Source organism: Myotis yumanensis, unplaced genomic scaffold (genome assembly GCF_028538775.1).
Source record: "Myotis yumanensis isolate MYYU_CA2020_CCGP unplaced genomic scaffold, mMyoYum1.0.hap1 SCAF_10, whole genome shotgun sequence".
NCBI lineage: Eukaryota > Metazoa > Chordata > Mammalia > Chiroptera > Vespertilionidae > Myotis > Myotis yumanensis.
Genome location: NW_027223761.1, coordinates 66,897,277 through 66,917,836, shown reverse-complemented (window position 1 = coordinate 66,917,836; position 20,560 = coordinate 66,897,277). Strand labels below are relative to the sequence as shown.

The window sequence follows — 20,560 nt, the reverse complement described above, 5'->3', positions numbered from 1 at the left end:
CCTGAGTGATCTACAGTAATAATCTGTTTCGTATTGATATTTACTGCTGTGTTGCTGACAATTACCTGAAAGAGAAGTGGGGGTGCACCAATAAATATCCTCAAAATACATAAAATACTTGAAAGAAGGGAGAAAAAGACAACTAAGCAATAATAATCTGAGACTTCTACACCCCGTTTTCAATAATGGACTACTTCAACAACAGAAGACTTGAACAACGCTAAAAACTAACTAACCCTAACTGATATATAGAACATGCCATGCAACACAGCAGAACACGTATTTTTCTCAAGTGCACATGAAACATTTTCCAAGGTAGACTACATGCTTATGATTCCATTACATGAAATGTCCAGAATAGGCAAATGAATAGACACAAAAAATAGACTAGTGATTTCAGGAATTCAGAGAATGGGGGCAATGAGGAGTGACTTCTTAATGGCCATGGGGTTTCTTTATAGGGTCATAAAATGTTCTGGAATTAGATAGTGGTGATGATTGCACAATTAAAATATATACTAAAAACCCATGGATTGTACACTTTAAGGTTAAAGTTTCCTGGTAGGCAAGGATCACATGTCTGGCAATAAAATAAAAGTACATAATTAATGATATGCACATATACATATTTTGTTCTTGCCTATATCACTTATAGAAAAGGATCTCCAAAAAGTTAGCCTTTGAGAAGAAAATGAGAAAAAAAGGAATATACCGACTGAGGTCAGGCATTTGTAATAGTAACTTATTTATTCATTTTTCTACAAATATTTATATGAGGACTTATTGTGTGACAGGACTTCTGCAAGGTGCTGTGGTTTCAGAGGCAAATAAGCAATATTTTGCCAGGGACTGGGCTCTAGAGCAGTGACGGCGAACCTTTTGAGCTGGGCGTGTCAGCATTTTGAAAAACCCTAACTTAACTCTGGTGCCGTGTCACATATAGAAATTTTTTTGATATTTGCAACCATAGAAAAACAAAGATTTATATTTTTGATATTTATTTTATATATTTAAATGCCATTTAACTAAGAAAAATCAACCAAAAAAATGAGTTCGCGTGTCACCTCTGACACGCGTGTCATAGGTTCGCCATCACTGCTCTAGTGAGTCTGCTTCAGAATTAGCCACATTTCAATCTCAGAGATCACATTTAAGCAGAGAGTATAGTTATCTTTGTACTTACAAAGCTATAGCATAATCATTTGATTTTATCCACTCTGAAGAAACCATATGTGAATGATAATGAATAGTCAGCATGGCAACACCAAAAAAAGGGAAACTCAAAGAATAGGAATATGTTATTTTTGTCTCAGTATTATCCATAGATAGTGATATCAGCTATTCTGCAAACATAAGTCTATAGCGGGGATGGATATGTCCTGCTCTTAGCTTTCTGACAACATCCATGGCAATGTTCCTCCAAATACCATGGCTCTTAGCCTATGTACCTAACATGCAACTTATGTAGTCATTTGTCTCCCTTACAGGTAGGAAAGGATGAATTCATCAGTGCATTTGGGTGTCTAGCCTGCTATATGTTACAGTTCTCATTGTAATGGGTATTTGGTGTTTGGTAGTCTGAGCTATTGCTGAAAGCCTGATAAAGTTTATATTAAATCCAGAACATGATGATCATGCTTAAGATGTTGCTATTGTGGGACTCTTGTGGATGAAATACTAAAGTGAAAATTGAAATATGACTACTTAAGTATTAATATAATGCAATATCACTCAATAATATATAGTGAATGCCTTCTACATGCAGGATACTTTGCTCGGAGGTATGCGAGATATAGGATACATAAGACAAAACAACCTCAAGTGCACTCTCTGGGATACAGATATTTCTTGACAACTTTCATCCATTGTACTTAAGCATTTCACAGATATTAATTCAGCTCTGAGATTACACTCAGAATTTCAAATGAAAAAGAGTCATGCTGACTATTCATTAATGATGCTAATGGAATGTTTTCTATCAAATGAAAATACTTTTAATTTCAATACTGAGCATATGAAAAAATTACAAGAGAATCATTACAAGGAATGGTTCTGTTAATATAAAGTAAATGTCTCAGTTTTTCAGAGGTCTATATTCTGATTTCAATATTTGTTGAATGCCAAAAAATAGCTTACTATACTTGAAAAGTAAAATATTTGTCACATTTTCTTATTTTTATTATTTGCCTTTATTATTTTCCTATTGATTTTAAAGTTTCACAGCCACCTAAGTCTGTTATTTCTGAACCATTTGCTTGTTCCCATGCATCTGAGAAGTAGCCCATGTAATCATTACATACCTCGATTCTTTTCCCTATGGGAGACTTATGTGAACATTCAGCCTTCTCCAGGTCAGTCCACTTGGTAGAAAACCAGTTTAGCAAACAGATTAAAATATAGAATATAAGATGAAATTAGTTTTATGTTTTTTAAGGAACATATTGTACATTTCAAATGAGGAATATGAAGTTTAACAGAAGTCATTAAAGCTGCTTATCTTATCAAATAAGAATGGTTTATAATTAGATATTGCTGACAATTTTTCTTTGTATTTGTTTAGTGTTTTATAGTTAATAAAGCCTTTGTAATGATCTCAAAGATGCCTTGAAATTCTATTACTCTATGGATCTGTGACTTAAGATCATAAAGCTGGTAAGTGGCAGGACACAGAGCCCTACTTGTTTTCTTTATAGTTCCCATTACAAACTAGAAATACTTTATTTTATAAAAATACTATTATTTTCATCCCCTACCATCTTAAAAGTTCCTAGTACTTTAAGGTGCTAGAATTATTTATTTGCATAAAGTATCATGCTGATATATTTAAAAATAGCCAAACTCTTGTCCATATATTTATTATATTGAAATAAAAATGAGTCAACACAGCTTTACTATATATAAATTGATCTATCCTTCTTTCCTCCAAATTTCATTTGACATTTCCAACTACTTGATACATAGAAATTTTATAATGATATTCCCAATTCTTACCACATTGTGGTAAAAAGTGAATGGCATGTTCCAAGGAATTCAGCCAATACTGCCTTTATTTCTTTCCTCCAGCAAAGAGGGGTAAACAGAAGTGGTTACCATGGAAAGTCGCAAATACCACTGATTGTTATCTCCTCATTTGCCACTATATCAGGTATTAGACTAAATAGCAAGGATTCCTTCTAGAAGTTGGGTTTTAGGCATGTGCAAGACATTGGATTCGCAACTTCTGCAGCCTATCTGGTTCCCAGTGACAACAGAAGGAGGACTAATAACAACTGAAACTTACTTAACCCAGTACCAGATATTGCACCAAAAATTCATATACATTATCTCATTTCATCCTTACATCCAGATAGATCCTATTATAACTACACCTTTACAGAGGAGGAAACGGATACATAGAGATGTTAAGTAATTTTCTCAAGTTCATGCACCTGGTAGGTGGCAGAAGTGAGATTTTAACCCAGGTTTTAAAATTTTTTTGAATGGTAGTAATGATTTTATGGTATGTTTGTACTGGAGTTAGAAAAGTCAGTGAATACTTAGTAAAGTCCACTTTTCTTACAATGCATATAGCTTTATTTTTTAAATGAGAATGGGCATGTTCTTTTCTACATCTGGAGGAGTGATTCTTCCAGGTCACTGCTCAGGGTGGTGCTCTTAATTCCTGACATGCATCTCTGAATCAGGGCACCCACCCTTTAACACTGTGACTCTTTCCACAATGTCCAGGGCTGGGGTTTGGGAAAGAAGAAATGAAGGATGCGTCCCTTATAACCAAAATCTCCCTGATCCTAACACTTGAATGTTCAACCACAAGGACAGCATTTTTCTGGCTTTTCTTGGCCATAGAACATTGGAGAATCACCTGCCTCTGGTCTCTTGGCCAAATTAATCCCCACCATGCACACGTGATCTCTGAAGTCCCTGGTGTCAGGCATGGACTGTGTAAGGCAGACACCTTGTATTGCTGTTATTACCTTAGACATCGGACCAGATCATTTTAACAACAAACAGCTTATAGATTTTATCAAAATGAACCGTGGACCCCTTGCATCTATCTAAGGGCCCAGGGCACAGTAGGTACTTGGTAGCTGTTTGTTGAACTGCATTACTATTGCATTAAACCTTGATAACTAACCCTTTAGGTGAGGATCCAACATTGAACCAAGTAGTCCTTTTCTAAGGTGCCAGTGAATTTGCTACTGTGATAATGTAAACACATCTAGGAATCATTTTTCTATTTGACAAGTAGACCAGAGTAGGAAGAAGTCTAAGACTTATAAGTAGACATATCATTTGAAGAAGTCCAAGCGATGCCTAAGTATAAGTCTATAGGGTAAGTTACAATTTTCCATGTTTCCCTTTCTGTCATCATCAGATTTCTCCTCTCCCTCTTCTATCCCTGTAGAATGAGCCATATAATTGCTTCAATTTGACACTTCTGTCAGATCTGGTTATATGTATATGTGTAATACATGTACACTTACACAAACATGAGTAGAAGTCAATTTCAATAACAACTGACAAAAATTATATATCTAAAGATGTTGTTGATTATGTAGTTATCACAAATGTCTAGTTAGTATCCCATATTGGGGGAAAAAAACCAAAACAAAACCAACCATGATTATCTCATCTTGGCAGTCCTCCATATCTCTTCCCAAATGACAACTACTACATATGTATTTACTTAGGAGCTTAATTCACACTTGTTTATTTCCTGTTTTCACATCCAAAGTTGGGGAAAACAGACTTTGGTGCATTTCAAATTTCAGAGTTAATAGCATACTTCAGGTACTGTAGGTACTTATTTAAATCTCATAGAAGAAGGTAGGCATCTGTTTTCCTTTTGATGGATGACAGTTTATTTTCTCCTGAATAATAGGGACATTTCAAAATAAATGAAAGCCCACTTTCTGCTTCATTTCCTGTAAATAACTTGACACTTACTTCAAAGCTGACCTTTTACTTAAATGGAAATTCACGTTACTAAAAACTTGCAGAGAAGAGAACTGAATCAATAGGGTGAACATTAAAATAATTGTATCTTGCATCATTTACTGTACCCTGAATACCTTGGAGGGTTTAAAATTTCTGGGGATCCCCTGAGCAGCTTGAGTGAAGAGTCTGCCAAAAGGCACATCAGACTTGTGCCCTGTTATTTTTCCCCCCTCCTATTGATTTTTAAAAATGCCATCAGGGAAGCTTAACTACAACAATTCTCTTTCAGTTGTCAATTTTCCCTGAGTTCAGGCAGGCCACAGTGCAGCGCCCAGACACACAGAAATTTGTAAGTGGAAAGCAGCTTAAAAGAAAAGGAAATGTTATACATACTTAATATCAGAGAAAGCAGCCATAAAGGACAGACTACCGAATCGGAGGGTGAAGTAAAGTTAACTACATTCGCTGGAAAAAGAATTCAAATGACCTCGCACTTGGTTACTGGAGAGGAATGAGGAGGCTTTAAAAATAGACACCACTGTTTTGGGCCTTTGTTTAAAATAGTAATTCCCAAGACTACATTTCTCTGACTGTCTTTAATATGCCTGAATCAAAAGAAACAAATCTGACTGGTGTGGGGAAAATCTTTAGGGGGAACCTAATTCTTTTGTTTTCTCAGCAAAGACTTTGGATTAAGAGGCTAAGTTTACTCTAGCCTGTGCATTTTGAGAACTGGACGGCACATTTACTGGGAGCCAGAAAGAGTTCCCTCACATGATCTAAGCTGTGGAATTCCTTTGTTTCTTGCCTCTCAGAAGAAGAATAACAAGTATTATACTATCCACAAACACACTGACCATTCAGTCCCCGTTTTAATATACTACATGTACAAAGTGTGTGTGTGTGTGTGTGTGTGTGTGTGTGTCTGAGTTCTGAGAAACAGAGACAGAGAGGATAGGAGAAAACTGTACGGGTGTTTATGGTTAAATATTAATCATGTGGCTAATGTGGGTTATTATGAACAAACTAGAAAACTGGGATTGAGTTAATCCTGAAAATTACTAAATATGTTAGCCTTTAATACTTCCTTCGTTCCTTTATTTTTTAAGTCTTTTTATGTGCTAATCATATCAAAAGGCAGTCTCTTTACATGCAAGAACTCCCCTTCCACACTTTCCACCAGCATTCCTGTGTTCATCCAGGCAGTGTCTATAGGATGCTCTTTGGCCTCTGTCATTTCTATTTTGAATAGAATGATTAGGAACTGGACATGGTAAATGTTACCAGCTTGGAATTATTCGGGTCAAAAGAAGTTCCTAATATAATCTAGTCTAATAAAAACACAGGATTCTTCTTGTTGTATAATTTAAGATCTATTGTTATCCAAGGTGGACCACCACAAAATGGCAAAGGGAAGCAAAATGGAATATGGAACCATGAAGAGAAATACACTTTACTGTGTTCCATGCTGCTATACATATTAGTTCACTGTATCCCTGAAACCTACTCCTTAGTCACCCTCTTCAAGTGTTAATTTCCAGGCAGCCACCTGAGCTCATGTTACTGTCCCTGGACTAGGAAATCTTTGTTCTGCTCCTAGCTCTAAAGCTGTGTGGCCAACGGAAGTTATTTATGCCATCTGTAAAAGACAGAGCAAAATAACTGCTCTTTATCTTCTGTTCCACAAGGCTACTCAGGAAATTTATGAAAAATCTATTTCAGTGGCTGCTGAGCTATGAATGTTGAGCTCCTAATGGCTACTAATGGGAGATCTTATTTCAGTCTTCCTGTTTTCCTTACCCCCAAGAGGTCAGCCTGTGTTCAGGAGAGGGTGAGAAAGATAGGGGAGTTGGCGAATAATGTTGCTGGGTGAACCATGGCGGGTTGGGTTTGAGAATGAATCTTCACTTGGAAGTGCCTGAGCTAGAAGAACCCCTGAACCCACTGTACAGGAAGGCCCCAACAAGCTTTCTAGTTAGAGACCTGTGGGCTTTCGATGATCTCAGAACCTGTGAATCCTCCTGAAAACTTTACTTTGTTCTCAGCTACTTGATTGGAATGACCGAGTTCCCTCCCTACCTTTCTCAAACACTTGGGGAAAGGTTCCTGTGCTCTACCATAAAATAATGATAAGAAAAAGATGTTAGAACCCATTCTAAAATTTAAGTCTTCCAAGAAAGGAAGTTACTTTTTTCATATAGTAACTTCCAACACTCTCGAAAATAATTATTTAATTACTAGAGGCCTGGTGCATGGATTCGTGCACATTGAAAGGAAATTAATGAGAAGGTGGCCAGCAGGCGGGACTGGGCAAGATGGCTGGACACGCCCTGGGGCCAACTTCCTGTGGTCCCTCCCTGGCCAGCCGCACCTGGGGTGGTGCCAGGGCTCAAAGGGCATCTGTGGAGTGAGTAGGTTCCCTCTGGCAGGTGGGGTCCCTTGGCCTGGTCTGCGGGGATCGGGCTGAAACTGGCAGTCCGACATCCTCTGAGGGGGTCCGGAGTGTGAGAGGGTACTCTGCAAAGTTGCTGTCACTCAGCAGCTCTTGCATTGAGCATCTGCTCCCTGGTGGTCAGTGCACATCATAGCCACTGGCTGGTTGCTTAGCTTTTTATATATATACTAGAGGCTTAGTGCATGGATTCGTGCACTGGTGGGGTCCCTCGGCCTGGCCTGTGGGGATCAGGCCAAAACTGGCTCTCCAACATCCCCTGAGGGGTCCTGGATTGTGAGAGGGTTCAGGCCAGGTCGATGGAACCCAACGGTGCACAATCGGGGCCAGGACCCCAGCAGTAAGCTAACCTACTGGTCGGAGTGTCTGCTCCCTAGTGGTCAGTGCGCATCATAGCTACTGATCGAAGGGTCAAAAGGTCACTTAGGCTTTTATATATAGATAGATAGATTCTGCAACTTTTGTTGCCTAGGATAAGTTGTTTGATGCTTACTCTTCCTTAAAAGGGGACTATGTCAGAACCATGTTTTAATAAAACTTTATACAAATTTTCATACAAATCAGATATATTAAGCCTACTACACACCGCCTGTATTAAAAGATAGTGGTATCCAACAATTACTATTCTAAATATTGGATACATAACAATTCATTTTTCTTGATATGTAAGAGCATAACAAAATCTCCAACCATGTTAAATTCTCTTTTTTTATTGTATAGATATTTATTAAGCACTATTTACAGTAGGAATGTTCTAGACCAGTGGTTCTCAACCTTGGCTGCATATTAGAATCACCTGGGAATCTTTTTAAAATCCTGATTTCTGATAAGAACAGATACTACACTTGATCTTAGCCAAAAGGCCGCATGCATATAAGCATAACCAATGGACATAAGACACTGGGGGTAGGGGAGGCCAGGGGATTGTCAAGGGCGGGGGGAAAAAAAAGGAGACATATGTAATACTTTTTGTAATACTTTAAGCAATAAAATAAAAAAATAAATAAAAATAAATAAAATCCTGATTTCTGGACCTCATCCTCCGGAAATTCTGTTTCTTTGTTACTAATGTTGTGGCCCCACCCCATAACAAAGAAACAGAATTTCTGGAGGATGATGCCCAGAAATCAGGATTTTAAAAAGATTCCCATGTGATTCTAATGTGCAGCCAAGGTTGAGAACCACTGTTCTAGACTTTGGGACTATGCTCAAAGGTGGACCAACTATATAATTCTCTGTATAACAAAAAAAAAGTCTGAAATTTTCAAAGATGAATGTGGAGAAGAGTGACATTTGGCTCAGAATAGCTATCCCAGTTTCCTTCTAGTGTGACTTCCCTTTCCTGCGGAAAGCAGAAAGCTCAAACAAAAATTTCTCCAATTTATTTTCAGCTGGTGATCTACGTTTGAGTTAGGTTCCACATCAGTTGCAATCACATGAGACTTCAAATTAACTGAGATAAATGGGCTATTGGCATTTTATTAATGAGGGTTACAGCAAATTTGGCAAGATTCTAGAGCCAAACTGCTGATGTAGCAGAAATGGCTTCTTGAAAGCAGAAGAGGTGGCATGTTGGACCCTGAAGCTATAGTGGCAGCTTCTTGATTTTTCACGTGAGGCTTCCTGATTGGAGCACAGAGATGCTGTTCTGCAACCGTAACAGCAGCTAACTTAACAGCTCAAGCTGAGGCAGTTGCGACTTCATAGGCGTAATGAGGGAGGCTCCGGATTTCACAAGCGACTTCCTCATCATGGCAGGAGAAGCAGTTCCTTGGCAGCCTGGTTCTGCAGTGCAGACTTGAGCATAGAGTATGGAATCTCATCCTGCAGATTTTTTGTTAACAACCATCTTGAATTCTTTATCAAAAATCACAAAGAATCCTCTGATCCCTAGAGAAGGGTAATTTGAAAGCCCAGAATCAGACTTCCTGGGCCATATTTCCCCCCTGTAGGCCCAGATCATTTTGATCAACAGCAACTGTTGTTTTTCGGAACAGCAGTACAGAAACTCGGTCTCTCAAGCCAATACCAGACGACAGCAAAGACCAAAATAATACAAAATGCTCAAGCAAAGGCAAACATTAAGGACCTTTGAAATTTCCATCTCTGTTGCCTATTCCTACTCTTTCCACCCACATCTAATCTCTGTGATGCAATAAAGACCTGCGTATGTGGGCAGTAATGACTGCATAATTCTGTCTTTTTAAAATAGTCTATTGAATTGAGGAAGCTGCAGAAAACTAGGAAAACTTATTGAAAACCTTCAGAACAAAAAGTTCCCAAACCTGAATAAATTGTTACCAGGGCTTATCATGAAGCTCCACTTTCTTTTTGTGGCTAATTGCTCCCTGCTACCTTGGATGATTTTGTCCCTCTTTATCTCGTCTTGTTTTGTTACGAATGCCCAGGCACTGGCATGGTTCAACTGGGACTCCATTAGACTGGTGGCAAGCACTGCAGCCAGGAATGGGGGAAGAAAATTAAGAGTCTACCCTGTTCATGTTCATTCATTTCACATTCTTGCCTTGGCCCGATTTCACCATACTGTTGACAATTTATTTTTCTTGTTCGTTATTCAATCCTCGAAGGCTTAACATAGGTCCAGGTAGATGAGAAAGAAAAGATGAGATGAAAACACCATTATTACCTCTTACGAGGTATTTAGTGTTGGGCTGAAGCCTAACACCGCTGCCCAACAGGAACAGGCTCAGGGGAATCCAAGCCAGTCCCATGGGCAGAATGGCTAGTAGGAGACTAGACATGTGCATCTTGGGTTTTCTTTGAGCAATGTCTCAGAAGATACTCCCTGAATTTCTCTGAGTTTAAGTCAGAAGTCTTTTATGCAGTAGCACTTCTCAACCCCAATCTGGTGCATCCAGAAGTAGTGCTGCTGAAGCAGCCTCTAGACTTTTCTCTCTTTGTGGTCCAGTGTTATCCAAAAGAATGTTCACCCCTTCGGATACCCATGGAAGACATATCCAGAGTCCAGAACTTGCTGCTTAGGTGATCTGTCCTTCCTCTAAAACCCAGAAGGCAGTCTGGCTTGGGGTAAGCCTGTGGGCTCAGGGGGTCAAATATAAGTGATGGTTCCATCTATTTCATCAAGGGCCATCCCAAGGGCTGTCATTTTAGGGACATACTGGGAACACCACTGTCCCTGTCCTTCAAATGGCTGTTTGATACTTTTGACTCAGGTCTAGGATTGCCAGAGGTAGCAAATAAAATATAGGATACCCGGTTCATTTTGAATTTCATTTAAGCAATCATTTTTAATATATCTCATATAACATCTGGTCCAATTTCAGCATACTGTTGACAATTTATATTTCTATTATTGGTTACTCAATACTCAAAGGCTTAAAAGAAGCTCAACTATAGGGATAAATGATGACATGACATCATTATCACTTCTGGGGAGGTGATTCTTTAGCCCCAGCATGTCCCATACAATATTTAAGCATGCTAAAAAATGCATTCATTGTTCAGATCCTCACATTTAATTGAGGCCCCTATATTTTATCTGGCAACCTTACTGAGACATCTCTTCTGAAATGCAAGGGAGCAATTGCCTATGGACAGACACTTCTTCAGAGTAGGAGGGGCTCCAGCTAGAGCCTTCATTGAGCTTGACCTCAGAAATGAGCATATTGGGGGCATATCAAGTGGACACAGGGAAGTGAAATCCCACTAAGGCCCATTTAAACAGGGAGCAAGAGCATCCTGAGGAAAAACTCCATCTCAGGGATGAGAACCAAGATACTTGAGTTTGAGCCACTGTCACAGAGAAAGGGGTGATTCTGAGCACAGCAGACCTCTGGCCCTGAGACTGTCTTCCTTACTACCTGCTAAGGGCCATGCCTGGAATGTCCTAGAAACGAGAGTGATGGTGCAAAGACACAGGAAACAAAATAAGCAAACAAATGAAATGATGCGGCATCAGAATCAGGGCCTTGTGTGCCAACAGGAGGAGTAGCATCAACATGGAGCATGGGCAGCCTGGATGTTGACGTTGGTGGGCACCACAGCAGTGCTGGCACTCTGACCGACATCACCAAAGGGGCTGCCTCTGTAGGCGCTGACAGGGCCAGCCATCAGCACAGCAATCCTTGACAGAACTGGAGGAAACCGGCCAAGGCCATGGGACTGCCAAACAAGCTGGTCTGAGGTGATATTAAGTTAACATTTATTAAGCACCTATTAAATGGTATATAATGGACTAGATGCTGCAAATATAACAATAAAAAGATACGGTCCCTAATATCATGTTGCTCACAGTCTAGTGTGGGAAACCAGCTAGTCCAGACATGATCACAATATGGTCTGATTAGAGCAACAATAGTTCACAAGTGCCTGGGAGGGGCACCTGACTCCTCTTTGGTAGGCTGAGGTAGGTGTCTTGGAGAGATGACTAGTAAGTTGAGGTCTAATGGACCACTAACAATCAGTCAGGAAGAAGAGTCCAGATGAGATGCCCTAGAGCTGTGGTCAGCAAACTGCAGCTCGCGAGCCATGTGTGGCTTTTTGGCCCCTTGAGTGTGGCTCTTCCTAAGCCTTAGGAGTACCCTAATTAAGTTAATAACAATGTACCTACCTATATAGTTTAAGTTTAAAAAATTTGGCTCTCAAAAGAAATTTCAATCATTGTACTGTTGATATTTGGCTCTGTTGTCTAATGAGTTTGCCAACCACTGCCCTAGAGAATTGCTGATCTATTAGGGAGAAGTCAGAGGGGGTTAGAGTGCCCATTTGAATGAGTGGCAGAGCTGGGAAGTCCTGGTTTGTGAATGCTGTCTTAACCTCATGTTTCTGTTAGGCTGCTGTGGCTACCCCGCCCTTGCTAATGGCTCCGTCTGAGACTTATGTTGAGTAAGCGAGGCTGATCGTCAGTGACATGGAGATGTAAGACCTTATGCCCCCGAGGTCCGAGTGCCACTGACTGCAGGTTCTCAGGAGCACTTCGCCAAGATGATGATGCTATGTAGGCAAACAGTATATTTTGCCACATTTTACACCGTGGAAGTCCCTTTGTAATAAAGAAAGCATTGCAAATGTCAAAGAATTGAATTACAGCTCTTTGCCATTGTCAGTTCTAGGAAGGGTCCACACACAAAAGCAACCTAAATGGAGCATTAATGAGATTATGTTGCTCCTCTTAAGCATCTCTCTGTCAGGTTTTGCAAAGTTGATTTCTTTTCCTCTGGTCAGAGTAGCCTCAAAATAATAGGTTTCAGAACAAGAAAACAACTTTTTTTTTGTTTAATCTTAATAATAGGGTATTTCAGGTTTGTCTAATGAAAACCAGAGTGGATGATCTAACACAATCAAATACTAGCTTTTGTACAAAAAGGAATAGTAAAATAACGTAGGACTTTGTCTAAATAAGACTTATAAATGATGCCAGCTAAATGGGAAAAAATAGCAGTAACCTTTTAAAACATTAATTTAGACTTTTATTGGAATACAAAGGATCTCTAGTGTCTGAAAGCAGGCATTGTCTCTGTTTCATTCAATAGAACTGTGGCTTGAATACAACACAGCAGGGTGTGTGTTTTCTAAAGTTGGGTCATTATCAGAGTGTTCACTGCCGTTTGCCAATAAGCCTTTATTTGGCAAAGCTGAAAACTGCTGACAAATGGGATTCTTCCTGTAGCAGTATAACATGGTACAACTAAATATGCTAATTACAAAAGTCCTCCAGGGGCAGTGGGGAAATCCACAGCTTTGAGAAGATTCGCATGGACAGTCCTCCAGCGGCAGACAGTAAAACCTCTGAGCCCTTGGTCATCTCACTCCTACTCCTATTATTGTGGATTTTAAGCTGTAGGGACCTGTGCGATTATTCAAAACAAAGTCTAATTTTATCCAAAGGCACAAGGGTTTCCCCCGTTAGGCTCTGGAGACATTTAAGTGAGTTTTTACTTCTGTACACTCTGGTCTGTGGGTTTCTGTGGGTGCCTGTAACTTTCCTTCCTTGTTCTAATGTGTCCCTGTTCAGAGGCAAACAAAAAGCACAAAACTGGGAGACTATTATCCAAAACTCCAAACGTGAATTCTTTGCACGTACTTCCTGCTTTTAGATCCTATGAATGATAATGGGCAGTCTCTTTGGAATTGGAATGGGGGGACCAATGTCAGATCATTTCATCACCACCTCCAGCTCCAGAAACCCCTCTGAAGGAACAGAAGGCTCCCTTGAACTGGCGTTCATGGGAAAATCTGTGCTGCAAACCTTGGTCTCTAATTATAGCCAGGGGAACATGAGGTTTCTCTGGAATCAGATGTAGCTTTCCACTGCCATAATTACACATTTTATTTCAAACACCTAACTGCAGCGTTTGAAGATGTTAGCACAATTGTACTAAATATCATCCTGGAAGGCCTTGCTGAGGAGGGCCAGGAGAGAATGAAAAGATGGGCTCGTGATGGTCTACGAATTCCGTGGCGGGAAGTGTGCTTTCCATTCAGAGCTTTCAATTCTGTGGCCTCACTCATGTGGGCCTCTTACTAACCAGGTAAAGCAGTTAGCAACTGCCAGCACACTGCTGGGGAGGACGCTGAGTTACCTCAATGAGGGCCTCAACAGACTTAATACAAATATATACACCCAGAGAAGAAATCCTATATAATAAAAGCTTAATATGCTACGTGTCTGGTCGCCCAGTCGGCTGTTCAACCAAAGCGTAATATGCTAATGATATGCTAAGCCCACTCAACCGCTTGCTATGATGTGCACTGACCACCAGGGGGAAGACGCTCCAACTGGCAAGTTAGTTTGCTGCTGGGGTCTGGCCAATTGGGACTGAGCAAGATGGGCCGGACACGCCCTGGAGCCCTCCTGCGGTCCCTCCCCAGCTGGCCAACCTTCCATATCCCTCCCCAGCCCTGATCGTGCACCGGTGGGGTCCCTCGGCCTGGCCTGCACCCTCTCACAATCTGGGACCCCTTGGGCGATGTAGGAGAGCCAGTTTCAGCCCAATCTCACAGGCCAGGCTGAGGGACCCCGCTGGTGCACGAATTCATGCACCGGACCTCTAGTGTCATAATATGGTAAGAAGGCTTATGAGAAAAATAGAACCAGCATCTATTTCCCAGTGCTGGCTGACACTCTGAGTTACAGAGAGGTCTTCTGGTATGCTCAGGATGAGGGTTGACTGGTAAAGTGCGGGGGTTCTGTTCCTCAACATGTGGGGGGAGTCATCAGCTCAGGTCCACAGAGGTAGGGCCCCAGATCACTCTATTTCCTCCAACATTTGTGCCGCAGCCCCTCTGTAGCTGAACTTAGAAGAGAGGGGCACTGGACCTGCTGTCTGGTGGAACTCTATTTTGATTGTGCAATTATAGTAAGTGTGATACACTGAGAATGGCAGAAATGTAACAAATAATAAGAATACTGGCTCTCCTATTTGGGGTCACCTGACAGGCTATCTGAGGAGGCAGGTTTCATCACTGGAAGTTTTGGAAAAGGAGCTAGACATGTGCCAACTACTCCTCTAGGTCCTTCATAGATATTTTATTCTCACCCAAACCCTGTGAGATAAATATTTGTTTCCTTAATTTTTATTCCAAAAAAAATGAATGGGGGAAAAGTCAATGCAATTTAGAATGAAGGCTTCCCTAACAAACTTCCAATGTATTGCATTCTATTAATACCATTGTTTTCAGTGCTATGACACCTCTGTGATTCATTAATAATATTAATAATAATCACTTACATTTGTAGGGCATGTAATATGAATAGTTTTCAAGAAATGTTCAATGTATTAACTCGCTATATTCCCCAAAAACCCACCAAGAGAGATGGGCAAAATGGGAATTTTTAACCCTCATTTTAAAGATGGTAAAGCTGAGGCTCATCCAGGACCAGAATGCTAAACCCTGCACCAACTAGCAGTCCTCCGATGGGGACCAAGAACTCTCCTATCATTGCAAAAAAATCCCTACAGAAACATTTTTCTCCCTTTATTCCTCCTCATTTAAATGCTAAAATGTTTACAGTGATAGGCCGTGATCACCTCTCGCTGCCTTGTGATTTTTTTTCAGGGAAAGGTGAGAAGCATAGGATAAGGTTGGGAATTTTCGACTGCCTGGAACAGTGGAAGGAATTCTCATCTAGGAGTTAGGAGATGTGGGTTTGTGTTCTATTTCCTTCACCTATGAGCTGTGTCACCTGCCACTTGTCACTTTAACTCTGCTGAGACTCAGACTCTTAGTCTATAAAAGGGACAAAGCCATGATGTATAAGGGCTTATAAAACTGTAAATGTATATAAATGGGAAGGATTGCGATCAGAGAAGTTTGTCACATGGTGACATCAAAAATCTGGATAATTTTCAGTCCACTTCAAAAACGTAAGGGTCTGTGGTCTCTTGGGGGTGGTGATACTTGAATCAACCATGGGGTTACTTAAGGGTAAGGATCATGTCTTATCTCTTCTTTATTTATTAAAAAAACACAGCATACACATCTATGAGTTGGTGTCAAATTCCCTCATTATAGGTGCAAAATTGAAAGAGTACAGTAAAGACTGTAATAAGTAATAACTGCATGAAGAAAGGATAATATACATGCTATATAGCTAAATGTTTTGGTCTATACTTCCTTTCCTATAAAATGAGCAGTATGGACTATAAACTCCCAGGTATCCTAAAATCCCAGATTTTTAATTGTGTATTTACATGGCTTTGGAAACAAGCTAGGTCATCACGTGATAGTAACATGAGACATAAAAGTTTATAGCATATCCTTATTTTTACACTGTCTGCACTTACCTTTAAAAATTATTCTTGGATTCATAATAGCGTTAGGAAATGATTCATAAATGCATTAAATCCTCCCTTAATCAGATATGTGGAAAATTATATTGTTAGTTTCTTTTTCTTAAAACCGAAGGTCCAATTTATTGTTTCTATAGCTCAAGTCCAAATCTGATAGATTCAACTCTTCCATGAGCAAACACTGTGTATTTAAGGTAGGAAAAGTTAGTTAGTTTATCCTTTTCACGTAAGTGAAGAAACAAAGGCAATTTACCTAAAAACTTTCCATTTTTCTTTTTTCTCACCTGATTTCTGGCTGGGACTATCCTTTGAGCAAGTTTTGCACCAAAGAAAACTGTGACTGAATTACAAGGGAGGGAGAGTAATTCAGAGATGATGTAGGTTTTTTGCAGTATGATTTCCAAATCTACCAGATACACATTTGGGGGGTATTGTTAGGAGGAAAACATGCATTGCGGGTCCTCTTATTTTGTGCCTTGAAAGGGGGATTGTTTTTGCTACAGGACATAGAAGAGAAAGGTCTGATGCACGCTGGTCATATCACCTGCCACTCTGGAAGAACAGCGAGGGGCTTTCAGCGTAATGAAAATGAGGAGTAAAACACCGAGTGTTTATCTCCACTGTTCCAGTTAGAAACAGATCTTCGCCCCATGCGTAGCATCTTCTTTAACAAGCTGTCCTGCATTCATCGCTTCTGCACACACATGACGAGCACACCTCATCCGTCATGTCGAGACATGTTAAAAGGAACCTTCTTCCCCTGTTCCTTTCTACTCTGAATAAGTAATTATGAAAAACAAATCATCACCATGTCTCTTTCTTTCTTCAGTTTTATTGGGTTTTGTCTGCCTGTCTCCCATGGACAGAAAGAATTGTTCTGTTCATTCAGATCCAATGATTTTCTTTGGGTGTTTGTTTCAGATAAAACAGAAGGTCTGATTTTGTCGGGAATGCAGCTTTGAGAGTCTCTAAGAGCAACTATGCATATGAATCTGAGGGCAAAATGTCACCCTCTAAGTGAACTGAATGGAGAAAACACAATAGGAGTCTGTTAGAACGCTGCTTTGGGCAATAAGGGGAAGAAAGCCTGGATGTGATCATTCTTTCTGAGGGCCTCGTAGGTGCCACCCATGCTTCCATTTGAGGGATGCCCAGCATTTGCATATTTCTTTGTGTTTAATGTACTGCTCTGGATGAAATGTGGGGGTCCAATTTAAGGGGGGAAATGGCCTAGCCTGAAAAGTATTATAATTCTAAAATACACACAGGCTACCCTATTTAAAAAAACAAAACACAAAACAGATCAGAGTAACATGTGTGTATGTGTGTGTGTGTTGATTAGATTATCTTATCTCGCCGAGCGATTTGGGAAGCAAAGGGCAGAGGAGCTGAGACAAGCTTTAAGTTTATTTATATTTTGATGAATGGGACTCTGTCCTGGCAGAAAGCTAGAAAGGCATAAAATAGGCCTGTATAGTATGAATGTAAAGCCCGTTTTTGAATCTTTACTTCCCATACAGGCCTACTGCTTAGGCCTGGGCATCTCAAACTTCTTAAGGACTTTCCTCTTGCTGGCTCCTAAAGTCTTCTGTGACTAACGTCGCCCTCACACTGTGACATGCACCCAATGATGTGCATCACGTTGGGTGTCAGAGGTAGGTCTTTCAAAGTCCAGGATAAAGTTAACTCCAGCCTACATCTGTCGGTCCCTGTCTGCTTTCTGTCTCTTTCTTTGTGTCTCTATTTCTCTGGTGACTGTCTCTCTCCTTTTGTCTCTCCCTGTGTCTGCCCGCCTGTCCCTTATTTGATCCTCTGCCATGTTCCTGTCACCTCCATGCATATGGCTTCCGAGTCACTGCAGCCCATCCTCAAGTGTCTTCTAAGTTGTAATCTGTAATTTCTAACTACTTGTTGAACATCTTCACCCAGATATTCTGCACCTCAAAATGACCATGTACCAGACTAAGTTCCATTCAATGTCTAAACAACTTCCTTTCTGCTTTGCTATCTTACCAACTATGGCAAAAACCAAAGCCGTAGTAAAAAAAAAAGCTTTGTCCCTCCTCTTGACTCATTCATTCATTCATCAAACATTGACTGAATCTCTACCGTGTTGGAACGCTGGGGTCACAAAGCTGGAAAAGATAAACCCTGTTCTCAAGAAGCAGAGTCAGTGACAGGGATGTAATCTGACTGCACAGAGACTTCACAAGATGTCTTGGGAGCACATCTGAAGGACACCTAATCCAGCCTGCGGGCAGGGGTGGTTGAGGGTAACTTCTAGGAAGAGGTGACATCTGACCTGAGTCCTATGGGTTCTGTAGGAGTTAACCTGGTGAGGGGATTGAGGGACAGTAGCATTTCTTTCAGAACCAGCAACACAACACAAGCCCAGACAGATAGCCTGGCACCTCCAAGGACCTGTAAGGATGACTGGAGCACAAAGAGTTAGGGAGGGGGCATGCTCACAGCACTCACACCCACAGTCTGGGGCTCACTCATGAGGGCTCCCACTCCCCCTTACTCTACATCAGGTGGCTGTCAGCCCTACACATTTGACTTCCACCAGATGTTCCTCTTCTCTAGTTCAGCACATCCTTACCTTGTGTTGGGCCACAGTGATAAGCCTTGTCTCTCAGTCTCCATGCTTCCTCCACTCCAACTCAATCTCCCATTACAACACACCTCTGGAACCTGCCTACTAAAAGCGTGTTTTGTAGTCCAACAGCACAGTCTTAACGGGGAGTTTCTTAGAAATACAGACTTTCAAGGCCCTCCCTGGGCCTACTGAGTCTGAATCTGCATTTTAACAAAATCCCTTGTTGATTTTTGTGCCTACTAAAATCTCAAGAGCAGTGCTCAAAATCAAAACTCTATCTACCATCCCTGCTGAAAATCAAAACTTCACTGGCTCCTTGGTGCCTATGAATATAATTAAAAATCCCTCTTCTAACCTCTACTTCTTTCCAACAGGACACATTCCTCACCTAGAGCATGTTCCATCCTTCCTTCCTCCTCCCCTTGCCTTTGCTCCTGCTGTCCTCCCTTAAAGTGCTTTTGACTTTGTTAATCCCTTTGACGCCCTGGGCTGAGCTGAAATGCAGCCTCCTCCTCGCTTCCTCCCAGGTGTCTCTCTCATCTCATAATGTCCAGAGTATTTAGCCTATCCCACCTTGCAATATAGTTATCAGTTACATTCCTGGCTGTTGGTAGTCTGTAGAGACTACAGCTTACCCATATACTTGTCCCTCATAATTTTAGTTAATAGTTCCCTATATATTGCTATGATAAAAAATTATAAAGAGAATGTGTTTGTCCTCAAAAGGTGAAAAGAGTAAGCACATGTTGCTGTCAACAGCAGACAAAATGCAAATTTATTCAGTATTCATTTTGTAACTTCCAAGAAATTGCTTCCATTGGGTTGAAATTACAAGCCTGAGAAATAACTTATCCCAAAATATTAGAGCTACTATAAAATATAGTGAATAGAGAAACTGTCCAGCTATTTAAAGTTCTGTTCAGATGCCTAAGTGTTAGTCTCTTGCTCCCACTTACCTTGAATATCATAAGGTACAGTGGCTGGCCAGAATCCTAGGTGCATAAAACACATCCTCTCCCGTCTCCGGACTGAAGAGAGGGAAAGTGGGAGCGAGCCATAAGCACTTTGATCCTTTTCTTCAATGTCTGATGTAAAATTTGTAACTACGTTTCCGTCTCCTGACACATGAACCCATTTACTAGAAATAGTCCTGAGAGCCAATTTACATAAAGCAAGAAAGAATCATGGCGGCTGCGGCAGAAACATGCAATGTTTCCAGGCTAGAAAGATCTTGTTCACAGAATGCTGATTTGGTACAAGGAGAGGAGCTTTGCTGGGAGAATACCAATGTAGTTTAACAATGCAGCTCAAACATGTTGGGGCATTCTAGGTGACCAGCTCCCAATGACAAGCCCTCAAGACAAGCAGCTTACCTGCCTGCCAAAATCTCACAGATTGGAAGTAAGCGAGGGAAACGCTCCACCCATCTCTCCTGGGCGGGACCGAGGAGGGCACTGCAGTTACATTAAGTGAGTCTAATGATCATAGTCCTCCAGCCAGATTGCAGGGTAGTTCTAGCCACTGGTTCTCCCAGCAGGAGCCAGGCAGAAGGAACAGTGGGAGGAAGCTTTGGAAATTTTCTTTTTCATACTGAAGTTCATATGCGGTCAAGCTGTGGAATTTAGGTCCCATGTAAATTCTTGTTTCTGTTTTTGGATTTTGTTGTTGTTGTTGTTTTGCATGAGGTCCCAGTGAGTTCAGAACAACCAGGGATCCCTTTGGCCCAAATGATGCTTGTCCCGGGCCTGGACCTTCCTTGCCCCATCCAAATGGGGTGATATTAGGAAGGTCCAGGCT

General features: G+C 40.9%; 1 protein-coding gene across 2 annotated transcripts in view; it reads right to left on the bottom strand.

Annotated features, from left to right (window-relative positions):
* The window catches only part of MAML2 (mastermind like transcriptional coactivator 2), a 356,704-nt gene that overhangs the window by 151,578 nt on the left and 184,566 nt on the right, over positions 1 to 20,560 (bottom strand). The gene's annotated exons all lie outside the window — the stretch shown is intronic.